Raw genomic sequence first — 13,801 nt, 5'->3', positions numbered from 1 at the left:
CAAGGTAGGTGAGGAAATAAAGTTTTAGAGGTTATAATTTTATTTAAAATTGACAGCAGCTGACTCAGATGAGAACCCGGGTCTATTGACTCCTGATCTTAAGCTGCCTCTAAGAATGTGCTGCATGAAAAAAGATCTTAGCCCCTGACAGCCTTGAAAGTCTAAGGTTTTGAAACGTTACTTATTCCAGTCTTCTTTTGCTTATTACGAATCATTTCTACTTTGATAATAAATGTAGCATTGGCATTTATTTTAAAGCTAAAAGTTGTAGATTCCATCCATCCATCAAACAGATAAGTTCCAAGAGAGCAATCCTTTATTTTTCTAGCTTACTTTTAAGTCTATCACTTAAAAAGAATATTTTCTTTCTCCCCAAGCATAAGAGATTTTGAAAGCCTTGGATCTAATAGCAGAAATGTTATATTCAAAACCCTGACAATTGTAATTTACTCCTTTTTGGATTGTGCTGGGTGGCTGGACGGTCCCTGTGGGTTGTGACATAGACAAGCAGAGATGGTGCTTCCTTCCTCCATTGCAGGCAGCAGTCCAGTCTCCTGCTTCTAATTTTGAAGGAAAGAAGATGGTTAGAGGTTGAATTCCATACATCCTGTATTAACAAACTGCCATAAACTTGGTGGCTTAAAGCAACAAAAATGTATTCCCTCACAGTTCTGGAAGTCAGAACTCAGTATCAGGGGCTAAAACCAAGGTGTTGGCAGGATCACACTCTACCCAGAGGCTCTACAGGAGAACCCTTCTCTTCCCTCTCAAGCTTTCTGTGGGGGCTGGCATTCCTCATGGTTGAGTCACCAAATCTCTGCGTCTGTGGTCATACTGCTTCCTTCTCTGGCGTCTGAAGTCAGAACTCCCTCTCCCTCCTGCTTACAGGGACATTTACAGTTGTATTCAGGGCTCACCCTGATAATATTCTTTTCTGAAAACTCTTATTTTTTAACTTAATAACTCTCTCCATTAAGTAACAGCCCTAGGTTCCAGGAATTAGGAAAATATGGACTTGAAAAAATACATGCACCCCAGTGTTCACAGCAGCATTGTTTAGCCATGGTGTGGAAACACCCTAAGTGCCCATCAACAGATGAATCGATAAAGATGTATACACATGCTCACGTGTGCGCATGCTCACACACACACACACACACACACACACACACACACACAATGGACTACTACTCAACCATAAAAAAGAATGAAATTCTGCCATTTGTGGCAATGTAGATGGACCTAGAGAATATTATGCTTAGTGAACTAACTCAGACAGAGACATTCAAATACTGTATGAGATCACTTATATGTGGAATTTAAAAAATAATACAAGTGAATATATATGCAAAACAGAAATAGACTCACAGGTACAGGAAACAAGCTGGTGGTTACCAACAGGGAAAAGGAAGGAGGAGGGGCAAATTAGGGTTATGAGACTGAGATACAAATTACTACGTATAAAATAGATTATCAACAAGGATATATTATACAGCACAGAGAATTATAGCAAATGTCTTGTCATAACTTTAGATAGAGTACAAACTGTAAAAATACTGAATCACTATGTTGTACATCTTAAATTAATATAACTTTGTAAATCAACTGTACTTCAATTTAAAAAAAGAACTTGAATATCTTTATGGATCATATACAGCCTACCATATTCCCCTAAATCATTCAGTTTGGCCAGTTTATTTTATTTTATTTTATTTTATTTTAAACCTCTGATTCTATCAGCAATTCAACCACATTTTGAACACAATTATCCATGGATTAATATTTTTGCTTCCTTTCAGCATACATTTGAGTGTCATACTGGTGACTATGGTCTCAAATTCCTATAATATAAGAAACTCTATTCTCAAGTTACACATTTTTTTTGACTTTATGTATAGCTGTCTTCTTGACTTTGTGGAGAAAATATTGAATAAAATATAAGTGTTGTCTTCAAGAAAATTATAGTAAATGCACTTCGAAGGATATTCCAGAATATGGTTAGAATAATAAAAGTATGTTTCTCCATGTAATTCTCTAGTAAAGACAAAAGATTCAAGGATGTGAAGAGAAAACAAAGTCCCTTTTTCCTATCTTCCACATGGTCCCTAATCACCCTAAGTGCAAACAGAAGAGAAGATGAACAAGTCACCATCTCTCAAAAGGAGGACAATTAGATTAAAAATACATGTTTGACACATACTATGTTCTGTGCATAATGACTATATCTTTCAAGACAGCATAGAATAATCCTCAGTTATCTGACAAAAATGACACCCAGCTCAGTATAAACATGTCCTATAATGAACAATGTGTCTGCACATCAGTTGAGTTCTTCAGTGATCTACAATGACAGATGATGGGGAGCTGACATCGCTGTATCTTAAATCATGATTTGTTGACTAATCTTTTCACAGGAAGGAACCAAAGAGACCCAAAATCAGCGGACGAGAGAAACTTCACCACAGTGAAGGAGTTCATGCTTTTAGGGTTCACGACAGATCTCTGGTTACAGAGAGCTCTCTTTGGCATTTTCCTCATCATTTACATCTTCAGTCTCTTAGGGAATATCATCCTGATTTCTCTGATCTGTGCGGATTCTGAGCTCCATATGCCCATGTATTTATTCATTGGAAACTTTCATTCCTGGATCTCTGGTATGCTTTCGTCTATGCCCCCAAAATCCTGATAACCTGCATTTCTGATGACAAAAGCATCTCCTTTGCTGGCTGTGCAGCTCAGTTCTTCTTCTCAGCTGGTCTCACCTACAGTGAGTGTCATCTGTTGGTCGCCATGGCTTATGACCACTTTGTGGCCATCTCCAACCCCTCGCTTTATTCCCAGGTGATGTCCCCATGGTTATGTGCCAGTCTCATTGTAGCTTCATACTTTTGTGGCTTTCTGAACTCAGCCATCATCACCAGTGAAACATTTGCCCTGAGCTTCAGTGGGGACAACCTCATTGATGATTTTTTCTGTGATTTGCCTCCACTTGTCAAGTTGGCTAGTGATGTGGAGGAGAGTGACCAGGTGGTGCTCTATTTTATGCTTGCCTCCAATGTCATCACTCCCTCTGTGCTTATCCTGGCCTGCTATCTCTTCATCATTGCTGCCATCCTGAAGATCCGCCCCACCAAAGGCCACCTCAAGGCCTTCTCCACCTGTGGCTCTCACTTGACAGCTGTCACCTTGTACTATGGTTCCATTCTCTTCATTCACTCCCGGCCAAGTACTAGCTATGCCCTGGAAAGGGATAAAGTGGTGTTGGTGTTCTACATGGTGGTGATTCCCATGTTGAATCCCTTGATCTGCAGCTTAAGAATAAAGATGTTAAAGATGCCCTGAGGAAAACGATAGATAGAGCCGAGTTTCTCAAACAAAGGCTTTGGTAAACAAAGGATGTATTATTATTATTATTATTGTTGTTGTTGTTGTTGTTGTTGTTGTTGTTGTTATTGTTGTTGTTGTTGTTGTTGTTGTTGTTGTTGCTGCTGCTGCTGCTGTTGTTATTATTATTATTATTTTTTTAGGATAGTCTTTATGTCATTGATAAGAGCCTGTGGTCTCAGAAATAAATAAAATAAGCAACTGCTGGAAAACTGCTATGCATGCTAGATGGGAACAGTCTGTAGTACTACTGGGATTCTGGGAAAGTTGTAAGTGTAAGTTGTAAGTGTAAGTTGAAAGTGTTTTTTTTTCCAGTTTTTAATATTACTTGACAGTTTGTAAGCTGCTTGTAAGTATATAATATTTCAATCTCTTATATGGAATACTGATTCGAGTTATGGACTCACTGTCATGTTTAGGTGGATGAAATGGCTTGCTTCTAGTCAAGCAACTCATGGGTGAGGAGACAAGAAGCAAGCCCAGGGATTCTGGCTCCAGAGGCACATAGTTATTTGTTAGGAGGGAGAGGTACTTATGAGGTCATAAGTGAACTACCTACTGTAAAACGCCCTGCAAAATACATTTATATTTCTTTTCTTATCTTCACACTTTTGCTTGCTATGATACAAAGATTTCCTTGACAATGTATGTAGGAAAGAACAAACATCTTTATTTAGAGTCACTGAAGGATTCCAATAAAAGAATATTTTCACCAAGAATTAAAAGAACCAAGGACAAAAGAACTGCTGCATGAAGCAGACAGAAATGGACATATAGATAGAGATAGATGAGCAGAGAGACAGACTTCAAAAAGCTTTACATCGAAGAGAGAATTCAGAGTGAAACTCTGAGCTAAACCAATCATTGACACAAGGTCATATGAATGTTCGGATTTCTTTGTTCGGTTTATGTATGACTTAATGAAAAATGAAAGGATGCTTTATTTTGATGGATCACATTTCCTAATTCAAGTAGTCTTTATACTTACAGAACATGGAGTTTACCAAAATAAACAAGCCCTGGTGCTGATAAGCGGTACATCATTTTGCTAAGGCTGCTGTAACAAAACGCCGCAGGCTGGTGTCGTAAACAGAGGAACTGTACTCCTCACGGTTCTGGTGGCTAAAAGGCCAGGATGAGGGGCCGTCAGGGCCGATCTGTTTTGACGCCTCTCCCCGCTGCACACACACGGTCAGCTTCTGGCTTCATCCTCACGGGGTCTGTTTTCTGTACACAAGCATCCCTGGTATTTCTCCGTGTGTCCAAGTTTCCGATCTTTGTTTTTGTAAAGACACCACTGAGATGGGACTAGGGCTCCTCCTAACCACCTCATTTTAAGCCAGTTACCTTTGTGACGGCTCTGTCCCCAGATGCAGCCACCTCCCAGGCCACTGGAGGGTAGGGCTTTGACATGAGGATTTTGGAGGGTTACAACGGAGGCTGTAGCACCAAGGATTGATAGGGGGTTTCCTGAAAAGCAAGACAGGGCAGCATGGCCTGGACAGACAGAGGCGCATATGAAGGGAAAACCTTATAGCTCCCCAGATAATTCCTGGAAAAGCCTAATTGGCACAATTTGGGGTTCCTATTATCAGATACATGTGACCACATATACGATTACACTGTGACTTACGTCCATGTTGCGAGTCCACTTCTAAAGAAATGCTCCTCATTTCATCATATCCTAATGACTAGATTACTCCCATAATCCAAATGAACTTTAATTGTGTCTCTGGAGACTGAGGTGTCTGGTTCTGGGCTATTCTGTGGGAGGGGTCCCCAAGGGCTGCTGAGGAAATACATCTATTGGGTCCAACAGAACAGGCCAAGGCATCAGAGGAGGGGGTAGAGGGTATCGCTTCCCGGAGTGTCCTTCCTGACCAAGGTAAGCAGCTGGCCTCAGGGGCAACTAAGTGGTTTGGCTTCTCTGTGATCTGAGTTGTGACCTCAGACATGACCCGGGGCGTCCACTTGAAGGAAGGTTTGTCCTGAGCAGTTGGAGCTCGGATAGAAGTAGATGATACTTCGGGGAAAACCTGCCTCAAATGATAAAAGTAATTACCCATTAATTAACTTAAGAAATATTAATTAAGTGCCAATTGGATGTTAGGAACAGTTTTCTACTTTGGGATTCAGCAGTCAACAAAAAGCAAAGAAATCTTTTTGGTCCGTGGTTAATGCATTCTAGTGGGGAAAAATATACAACTTAATAAACTAGAGTTAGAAGATGACTGTAAGTCTTGGGGAAAACAGAGCCGGGTCTGAGCAGAATAATAAAGATGGGGATGGTTGGTCAGAAGAGGATATGGACTTTAAAAGAGAGTGGTAAGAATGGGCAGAAATGTCAGAAAATGACATTTGATTGGGACTTACGAGAGACGAGAGTGTGAGCCTGGCAAATATCTGGGGAAGAGTGTCTCAAGGGAAGACAGTTCAAGTATTTTGATGCTGGGGCAGGGCTGCTGCTTTTGAGAAATAGAAAGCAAGGCTGGAAGAGAGTGAAGGATGGGGGAGTCTTCGGAGATAAGAACTTGTAGGTAATAGAGGGTTTACTCATAGAGGAACTTGAGGCCACTGTATGGAATTTAACTTAGAATAAGTTGATAGATTTGTAGGGTTGTTTTAAGAGCAGGAGTGAAATGACTTACTTTCAGTTTGTGTGTTCGTAAAGGACCTCATGGACTACTGTACTATATATAAAGTCCATAGAGACGTACACGCATGCATTACACACACCACACATCCCTACAGACAGACAGACTTAAGCCAAGCATGCCAAATAAAAATCCCTACATGACGTGAAGCAAACCAGACCCTTCAATAACCCAAGGACGCCCGGTCGACTAGAGATCCTTGGGGCCACAGGAGGACAGGTAAGCCGCATAGGCACACGGAGCACAATCCCAAGGCCCGAGGGGAGCGAGTGGGCCGCGAACCCCAGGGGACACTAGGGAATCCCCATGAGCCGCGGGGAACCGAGAGGCCCGCGACGGCTGGTCGACCTCGGGGAGCGGGGGGGGGGGATACGCTCGGCGATGCACAGGTGGAGACGACAGGGCTGCGACGGCTGGTCGTCCTCGGTAGGGGGATCCACTCGGAGATCCACCAGGGCCGAGGGGGCCGCGTAGCCCGCAGGACACAATGGGATCCAACGTGGCCGCGGGAGCGACTGGGACACGAACCACATGGGACACTCAGGGATCCCCCTCAGGGCCCGCTGGAGCCGTGTGGAGCCTCTGCTTCTGGTCGACCGCACGGCGACCCGGAAAAAGAAGGGGAAGCCGGCCTGCCTAGGGGCCGCGACCACCCACAGAGGCCCGTGCGCCGGTGGGTCGCCTCGGGCCGGCGAGGTTTCACAACGGGGCGCAGCCGGCACCGACACGGCGCGTGCCGGCTCGGACACCCCACAGGCGCCCGGGGGTTCCCGCTTCCCGCAGGGACGCGTTGGGGGCGCGCCGGACACGCGGCCACCGAACCGTCCGACGGGCCGCCGGGCGAGGCCCCACCCGACGCCCGCGGCGGCGGCGAGCCACGTGGCGCGGTGCCCCGGCCCCGGGGAGGCGGAGTCTGGGGGACGACGAGGGACGGACCCCCCCGAGTCCCCACGGGCCCGACCGCCCCGACCCCAAGGCGGACGGGCGACGCCCCCCTAAGGGTCTTTAAACCTCCGCGCCGGGACGCGCTAGGTACCTGGAGAGGGCGAGGCGGGCGAGTCGTGGACGGCAGGACCCCCCAGCACCAACCGTCGGCCACCGCCCCGACGCCGACCGCCACACTCCGGCCAACGACACGGGGCCACACCGGGCACCGGCCGGCCCCCGCCCCACCACCGGGTCCCACACCGCCAACGCGTGCCGGCGGCAACCTTACCCCGTTCCCCCCGCGTCCAGACAGACCGCCCGCCCTCCTTCCCACCTCCACCTCCAAACCCAAAGGCCCTGCAGGGCCACCAACCCGCACCCGCGTTCCGGGGTTCCCCTTCTCGCCACGGGGGACGAGGGGGGCCCACGATGCGACGCGGAGCACAACGGGCGGGGCGCCTTGGGCGTGGGGGGCGGGAAGCGAGAGGCGAGAGGCGTGAGCCGGCCGGCAGGCCCGGCCGGGGAAAAGAGGCCCGAAGCTCGCTCGGGTGGGGGGGAAGCCGAGAGGCACGTGGCAAGGCGGGGCGGCGGGATCGGAGGAGCAGAGGGCCGACGACGACCCGTGGGGACCGGCCCAGGGCGGCGAGCAGCCGGAGGCGGCCGCGGCCGCGAGGAGCGGCCGGCGCCGGAAAGACGAGGGCGCGGCGTGCGGAGGGGGACTGGCACAGCCCACAGAGCCCTCGGACCCTCCTCTCGGCAAGTGGCGGGGAGGCCGGGCGGGGAGAGAGAGAGAGAGACACGGTCGCCGGAGGCGCCGCGGGCAGACGCGGCGTCGCCTCGGGACAGGAGGCCGTCCGGCCGAGACCACGGGTGGGGGGGCACGCGGTGCGCAGGAGGAGGAGGGGGCGGGCGGGGGGAGACGGGCGGGGAAGGGAGGCGAACGAGAGCCGCCCCACAAGCCGTCCCTTGCACGCCAACCCGCCACTGTTTCCCTCTCCCCTCCCCTCCGGGACGACCGCCGGCCCGGCCCGGTCCGGACCGGCCAGGCCACCCGCCCGCCCGGGCAGGCGGGGCAGGCCCGCCCGCGGCACACCTCCGGCCGCCCTCTCCTCCCTCTCCCGTCCGTCCGTCCGACCGTCCCGCGCCGCACGGGTGGGAAAAGCGAGCGAGCGAGCGAGCGGGCGGGGCGGGCGAAGGCGCTGGCCAGGCGCCCTCGCTTCGCTTCGCGACGCTCTGCTGCGCACGCGCGTTAATGATCCTTCCGCAGGCTCACCTAACGGAAACCTTGTTACGACTTTGACTTCCTCCCGGTAGTCAAGTTCGACCGTCTTCTCGGCGCTCCGCCAGGGCCGTGGGCCCACCCCGGCGGGGCCGATCCGAGGGCCTCCCAAGGGCAGGGACTTCATCAACGCAAGCTTATGACCCGCACTTCCTGGGAATTCCTCGTTCCTGGGGAAGAGTTGCAATCCCCGATCCCCATCACGAATGGGGTTCAACGGGCTACCCGCGCCTGCCGGCGTAGGGTAGGCGCACGCTGAGCCAGTCAGTGTAGCGCGCGTGCAGCCCCGGACACCTAAGGGCATCACAGACCTGTTGTTGCTCAAGCTCGCCTGGCTGAACGCCACTTGTCCCCCTGAGAAGTTGGGGGACGCCGACCGCTCGGGGGTCGCGTAACGAGTTAGCATGCCAGAGTCTCGCTCGTTGTCGGAATTAACCGGACAAATCGCTCCACCGACTAAGAAGGGCCATGCACCGCCACCCACGGACTCGAGAAAGAGCCAGCAGTCTGTCAATCCTGTCCGTGTCCGGGCCGGGCGAGGGTTCCCGTGTTGAGTCCCATTAAGCCGCAGGCTCCACTCCTGCCGGTGCCCTTCCGTCAATTCCTTCAAGTGTCAGCTTTGCAACCATACTCCCCCCGCAACCCAAAGGCTTTGGTTTCCCGGAAGCTGCCCGGCGGGTCATGGGACTAACGCCGCCGCCTCGCCAGCCGGCATCGTTTATGGTCGGAACCACGACGGTATCCGACCGTCTTCGAACCTCCGGACTTTCGTTCTTGATTAACGGAAACATTCTTGGCAAATGCTTTCGCTCTGGTCCGTCTTGCGCCGGTCCAAGAATTTCACCTCTAGCGGCGCAATACGAATGCCCCCGGCCGTCCCTCTTAATCACGGCCTCAGTTCCGGAAACCAACAGAATAGAACCGCGGTCCTAGTCCATTCTTCCTAGCTGCGGTATCCAGGCGGCTCGGGCCTGCTTTGAACACGCTCATTGTTTCCAAGTAAACGCTACGGGCCCCGCGGGACACTCGCCTAAGAGCATCGAGGGGGCGCCGGGAGGCGAGGGGCGGGGACGGCCGGCGGCTCGCCTCGCGGCGGAACGCCCGCCCGCCCGCCCGCTCGCTCCCAAGAGCCAACTCCGAGCTTTCCAGCCGCAGCAACTTTCGTATACGCTCTTGGAGCTGGAATTACCGCGGCTGCTGGCACCAGACTTGCCCTCCAACGGATGCTCGCCAAAGGATTTCCAGTGGACTCATTCCAATTACAGGGCCTCGAAAGAGTCCTGTAGGGTTTGCCGTCACTACCTCCCCGGGTCGGGAGTGGGTAATTGGCGCGCCTGCTGCCTTCCTTGGATGTGGTAGCCGTTTCTCAGGCTCCCTCTCCGGAATCGAACCCTGATTCCCCGTCACCCGTGGTCACCATGGTAGGCACGGCGACTACCATCCAAAGTTGATAGGGCAGACGTTCCAATGGTTCGTCGCCGCCGCCACGGGGGGCGTGCGATCGATCGATCGATCGGCCCGAGGTTCTCTAGAGTCACCAAAGCCGCCGGCGCCCGCCCCCCACCCCCGTCCGGGGCCGGGGGGAGGCTGACCGGGTTGGTTTTGATCTGATAAATGCACGCATCCCCCCCGCGAAGGGGGTCAGCGCCCGTCGGCATGTATTAGCTCTAGAATTACCACAGTTAGCCAAGTAGGAGAGGAGCGAGCGACCGAAGGAACCATAACTGATTGAATGAGCCATTCGCAGTTTCACTGTACCGGCCCGTGCGTACTTAGGCATGCACGGCTTCGTCTTCGAGACAAGCATATGCTCCTTACTGGCAGGATCAACCAGGTAGGCGAGGTAGGCGAGACCGCGCGCGCGCACACGCGCGCGCACGCCCCGGGGTGGGGGAGCGCGCGGCGCGGCGGGGCGGAAACGGGACCGTCCGTGCCGGACGCGGGGTGCGCGAGACGCCAGCGGGGGCGCGGGGCGCGGCGCGAGGGGAGGTGGCGGAGGACGGAGCCGGCCCCGAAGGCCCCCCGAGCCGCCACCGCGGCGAGGGGGCCGACCGCCACGGGCCCGGGGACGCAGACAGCGCAAGGCCGCCGGCGCGGAGGGAAGCGTAACGCGCCGTGGCGCGGCCCCAAGGGACGGGCGGACGGGGGAGAGGACGGACGGACGGAGAGAGAACAGGACGAGCGAGGAAGCAGCGGCCTGGAAGCCGGCAAGCAGGAGAGGAGGGCCGTGGAGCCACCGCCAGGGGCCCGCGCCAGCAACGCAGACGCGAGTCGGCCGCCGGGGTGCGACACGGGGTCTCAGCGCCACAGGCCCTCCGGCACGGGGGCGGCCCCGCGGCACCCAAGGCGCCGACTGGCTCTCTCCTCGGCACCCCACGGCACCCTCACGGGGGCTCAGGGCCACCCTCGCCCGACACCGCAGAGCCTCAGAACGGCCCACCGCAAGGCTCTCCCGCCGCACGGGCCGGCGCTGCCCTGCCCCGACGCACACCCAAACGTTCGTGCCGTGCCGTGCTGAAGCACCCCGCCTACCCCGGCGGGTCCGACGACGCTTCACCCGGGGCCACCTCCAGCGGAGGGACAGCACCCACACACGGTGAGGCCACGTTCTGGTCCAGGGCGCGGGGTCGGCGGGGGAAGGCTCGGCGCGGGTGGCCATCGGTCCGGGCAGGGGAGGGCCGCCGACGACGGGGAGGGGCCGCTCGCGCGCAAGAGCGACGGACGCAGCAGGGGTGGGAGGTGTGGGCGGGCACCAGCCCAGGGAAGAGGAAATCCCGAGACACGACCGGGCCGCCGGGGAAACAACCGCAGGATCCCACCGCCCCCACACGTGGGGGCGGCCCCACGACGCCCAGGACGCCGGCCGGCCTCCGCCAACCCTCGGCGGTTCGTCCCACACCCCGGCCCCGCCGCCGGGACTCGCGCGCAGCAGGCTAACCCCCAACTCGAGAGGATAGCCCCTTCCGCTCGCTCACTCGTCCGTCTGTCTCGTCTGTCCGTCCACCACGCCACATCATCCAGCTTCGTCTGGCTCGCCCCCAGGCCTCGCGGCCCGGGGAAACGCTCCCGAGCGAGGCGGCCCGACCCGTAGCCCACGCATCGCCACCGGTGGCTGCGCCTCGGGACCAGAACAGGTGGGGTGGCTCCTCGCGGCGGGGAGACGGGGGGGGCACAGAGTCGGGGTGGACCGCCTTCCCCCTCCCCCACGGCACGCGCCGGTGAGGCAAAGGCCGCGCGCACACACGGCCCCGCGCCAGACGCCGGGCCCGTCCCGGCAGAACCCTCCCCCGACTCGGAGGGGGGAGGCGCGCGCCACAGCAGGCAGAGAGCAGCACACGGCCCCACCGCGGGGCCCGCGCAACCCACACGCCAAAGCGACGGGGCCCTGCCCACACGCTGTGGCAGTCACCCCCGTGGTGACTGCACGCTCTGGATGGAGGAGCGGCGGCTGGGGGTTGTCCGGTACCCCAAGGCTCCCCTCTCAGATCGCTAGAGAAGGCTTCCTCTCACCGAGGGCACATCGCCCCCTACCCAGCGTGCCCCCTTCAGGCCTACGGCAGTCCGCCAAGGTGGACGCCAGCGCTCGGCTGGGCGGGAGGGGTCTGCGGGAGGGGTAAGCGGTGGGCCGAAAAGCGAGCGTTCGCGGTCGGGACCGGGGAAAGCCCGTGCCGCCTCGCGAGGAGGCGCACCCAAGACCGCGTGGGGACGAGACACACGCGCGCCCACAACGGCCCATCACCCGGCCCCACCACGTTCGCTCCCACGCCCGGGCGCGAACCCCGCAGAGGGGGACCCACCCGGCGTGCGCCCGGCCACATCAGTCCCCCACGGTACAGGGTGAGGGCGACGATCAGGAGGCGGCCCGGGCCCCACCGCGGGTGGGGAGCGGCCACGCCTCGCTTACCATCTCGACCCCTCCGCGCTCCTCAAGAGTCGCTCGGGACACACGACCACCACAGGGGTTACCCGAGAGGACTCGCTGGGGACCGGGAGCGATGCCACCGCTCGGCCTCGGGCACCTGAGGGACAACCTGGAGCGCTCCAGGGGCACCACAGAGGGCCAAGGCGAGACACACGCTCACACCCCGACCAGGGGATAACGTGGCGTGGCGGCGGGGCAGCCCTCCCCCACTGCGGGGGAGGGCCCCTCGCGAGACAAGACGCCGAGCAGGCCAGGAGGCGAGAGTGTCTGCCGCGTCACAAGACCCCGGCCCCGCCAACACCACAAGGCACGGGAGACCGAGGTCGGGCCGGAGTCCGCACCCCTTCCTTGCCCCGCCACCCACGGGCGGCGGAGGAGAGGCGAGGGGCCCGCAGGCAGAGCGAGAAGAAAGGCCACGTTTACCATGAACGTCCCGTCCCTCGTCTGGCGCGGCTTAGGCCCGGCCCGGGAGAGCATGACACCACCGCATCAGTCAGGTGAGCGAGCGAGCGAGCCATGGGGCAGGGAAGCCCCAGAGGGGAGGGCGCGGCGAGGACAACCACCAGAGGGGGCCTGCTTCAGCCTCACCAGGCGCCACCCACTCCTCGGTCCTCTCCAAGGAGAGCGGCCAACGACCCCAGGCGGAGAATGCCTGACACGCGGCACGGAGCGTATGAGGGTGGGCTCGTGCCAGCCACCACCGGGTGCCTGCGACGGGGAGCACACGGGGTATAAAAGACCCACGTCGCCACCTCACCCCACCGCCCTCGGGCCACCGGAGTCCGGAGGCCGCACCACGGGCCACGTCAGCCGGACGCACACACGAGAGCCGGCGCGCAGGCCCGGGCGGGCGGCTCGAGTGTCAGAAGCAGAATCGGATGCTGCCAGGCCAGGCCTCATGCAGAGAAAAAGCCCAGAACCCCACACGCGTCCGGAGACCCAACAATCGGTGACAGACACCGAGAAAGACCGTGTCACCACCTATCTGCTGGCACAAAATGCCCGACACGACAGAAAAAATGACAGCGCCCGGAAACGGGTCGGGTCCACGATTTGCAGGGGGGGGCCCCGGATCTCGGTCCGGCCACCTGCCCCCAACCCTACCCCCATTAATGGCAGACCCGAAGCTCTCGGGGGCCATCTGATCGACCGTCGCGCGGGGGGGGGGGGTGGTAGGGGGAGGGGCGAGGGGAGGGGTTTAGGGGGAGGGGCGAGGGAGGGTTTAGGGGGAGGGGCGAGGGGAGGGGTTGAGGAGGAGGAAGAGGAGGAGGAGGAGGAGGAGGAGCAGTGGGAATGGGAAGGGACGAGAGGGAGACGGGATCGGGATCGGGCCGGGGACGCCCTGCCCGTTTCTCGCCCGCGTGGCCGGGGACTTGGGGAGATGCCACAGAGGCGCCTCCGACGAGAGGGCCCCCCCACGAGGGGCCGCTCCCGAGCACCGGGCCCCGGGCCCCGGGCCGGGGAAAGCCTGCCTCCCCCACATCCCTCGCAGGACGCCCCCGTGCCGGTCCCCGAGTCCGGATGAAGTCTCGGTCCCTCAAATGCCACCGGAACCCACGCGGGCAGGCTTACGGGCCGGGGGGCGCCCTCCCTGGCCTCCCGCGCCAACAGGGGCCGGCCCAGCCACGTCTCCGG

At 57.2% G+C, this 13,801-nt stretch overlaps 1 long non-coding RNA gene and 1 pseudogene across 1 annotated transcript; one reads left to right on the top strand and one right to left on the bottom strand.

Annotated features, from left to right (window-relative positions):
- Positions 1–298: 298 nt before the first annotated feature.
- Positions 299–13,024, bottom strand: LOC140694445 (uncharacterized). Its single transcript, XR_012070085.1, has 2 exons — positions 11,220–13,024; positions 299–560 (listed from the first exon to the last, which is right to left on the bottom strand). It is a non-coding gene; the product is annotated as an uncharacterized lncRNA (long non-coding RNA).
- On the top strand, positions 2,308–3,389 carry LOC102544853 (olfactory receptor 9G19-like; annotated as a pseudogene).
- Positions 13,025–13,801: the final 777 nt, after the last annotated feature.

Source organism: Vicugna pacos, unplaced genomic scaffold (genome assembly GCF_048564905.1).
Source record: "Vicugna pacos unplaced genomic scaffold, VicPac4 scaffold_21, whole genome shotgun sequence".
In the NCBI taxonomy this organism is placed as follows: domain Eukaryota; kingdom Metazoa; phylum Chordata; class Mammalia; order Artiodactyla; family Camelidae; genus Vicugna; species Vicugna pacos.
This window is presented reverse-complemented; position numbering and strand designations above follow the sequence as displayed.